This window comes from Myotis daubentonii, chromosome 16 (genome assembly GCF_963259705.1).
Source record: "Myotis daubentonii chromosome 16, mMyoDau2.1, whole genome shotgun sequence".
Lineage (NCBI taxonomy): Eukaryota > Metazoa > Chordata > Mammalia > Chiroptera > Vespertilionidae > Myotis > Myotis daubentonii.
In genome coordinates this window covers 18,369,499-18,371,866 of record NC_081855.1, presented here as the reverse complement: position 1 = coordinate 18,371,866, position 2,368 = coordinate 18,369,499, and positions in this window count along the sequence as shown.

The window sequence follows — 2,368 nt, the reverse complement described above, 5'->3', positions numbered from 1 at the left end:
TTGTGAGATCCAAGTGTCCTATTTATCTCAAATGATTTTGATGGCTGTCTCTCCCCCACCCCCCACTTGATTTAATTTCAAGGGTGTTACTTTCTTAGGTGGAAAGGGCCATTTAAGGCTTCAGGATCACTGCAAGGACAGGTGCGAGGTGTGCAAACTCTTGGAATAGTGATTTTTCAAAAATGTATAGAACCTGAATTCTGGAAACAGGGTAGGTTAAGTTGACATTGACCCTGAGGAATTGGCTAGAACAGAAAGTTTTAAAGTTTACACTATCTTGTGAGTAGGATTATATATTCACAGTTCAGAACCCAAGAGACATACTCAAGAGAGACAAAACGTTTGTTGAAAAGTTTCACCATGTTGCTCTGTCACTTAGAGGGGCCATTATGATCAGTTTTTATCTGTTCTTCCAGAGATAATGTATATAAGCAGTTATTTATAAAAGTCCTTCCTTTTATTTTTCACAAGAGGGTAGTATGTTATCACTTAATATAAGTCAATTTCACTAAGTCTTGGGATTCAATAAATATTGAGTATCAATTAGGTACTTGGCACTGATGTCTCATTAATATATGTATTTTTAAATAATGATTGGCCCCCCCTAGCTGGCTTGGCTCTGGATAGAGTTTCGGCCTGTGGACTGAAGTGTTGCGGGTTTGATTCTGGTCAAGGGCATTTGTCTGGGTTGCAGGCTCGATCCCCAGTAGGGCATGTGCAGAAGGCAGCCAATCAATGATTCTCTCATCGATGTTTCTATCTCCCTCTGAAATCAATAAAAATATATTTTAAAAAAATGGCCCACAGGAGGTTACAATGATAGTACGAAGAGGAAGGGAGTGACAAGGTACCTGTACCCTGTTTCCCCCAATGGTTACATCTTACATGATTATAGTACAATATTAAAACCAGGAACTTGATGTTGGTACAGTGATTGGCACTTGTCTTAGAAGAAGTAGTGCAGTGAATGAAACAAAGTCCTTTTTCTGGCTCTAATGGGATTTAAATTTCCTGTGTTGTGTGTGGGGTAGACAACATTGAAGACATTGATGCATGCAACAGACTGACATATTTCAGAGGGAAGGAGGTGGGGTGCAGGAAGAGACTAACCAAACAATTTCTATGCATACTAGAGGCCTGGTGCACAAAATTTGTGCATGGATAAGGTCCCTAGGCCTGGCCAGCGATAAGGGCCGATCTGTGGGGTGACTGGTGGGGTGATTTTGGAGCGGTGCTGGCCTGCTCGCTGTCTGGCCCTGCCCCCCACCGCTGCCTGCTCACTGGCTGGTCCGCTCCCCCTTGCCCCCCCCCAACCCCCCCCCCCCCCTTGCCACCGCTGGTCACTTCCCTCTGCGGGGCAACTGGCAAGGTGATTCGGGGGGCCCTGCTAGCACCTGCCTTGGCTGGCTTGGGGCCTGCAGGCTGGGGGCAGCTCCTGCATTGAACATCTGCTCCCTGTTGGTCAGTGTCTGTCATAGTGACCAGTTCTACTGGTCATTCTGCTGTTTGGCCGATTTGCATATTAGGCTTTTATTATATAGGACTAGAGGCCTGGTGCACAAAAATTTGTGCACTCGGGGGCATCCCTCAGCCCGGCCTGTGCCCTCTCGCAGTTTGGGACCCCTGGGTGGATGTCCACCAGCTGGCTTAGGCCTGCTTCCCGGGGGATTTGGCCCAAGCTGGCAGTCAGATATCCCTCTGGCAGCCTGGGAGCCCTCGGGATGTCAACTTGCCAGCGGGGAGCAGACCTAAGCTGCAGCCGGACATCCTTAGCGCTGCTGAGGAGGCAGGAGAGGCTCCTGCCACCACCGCTGTGCTGGCAGCCGTCAGCCTGGCTTGTGGCTGAGCAGAGCTCCCCCTGTGGGAGCACATTGACCACCGGGGGAAGCTCCTGCATTGAGCGTCTTTCCTCTGGTGGTCAGTGTGTGTCATAGTGACCAGTCATTCCCAGTTGTTCTGTTCGGGTCAATTTGCATATTATTATCCTTTTATTATATAGGATAGAGGCCTGGTACAGGGGTGGGGGTCAGCTGGTTTGCCCTGAAGGGTGTCCCAGGTCAGGGTGAGGGTCCTGCTGGGGTGCCTGGGCAGCCTGGGTGAGGGGCTGATGGCTGCTTGCAGGCTGGCCATAGCTCCTTCAGGGTCGGGGGGGGGGGGGTTCCTGCTGGGGTGCCTGGCCAGGCTGGGTGAGGGGCTGATGGCTGTTTGCAGGCTGACAAAGCCCCCCAGGGGGGACCCTCACCCCATGGGGGTGTGGCCAGCCTGGGTGAGGGGCTGATGGCCATTTTCAGGCTGGCCACGTCCCCGGTGACCCAAGCTCTCAGCCTCTCCTTTTTTTCTTTTTTCAGCGCCTCCTTGAGCGGAGGCC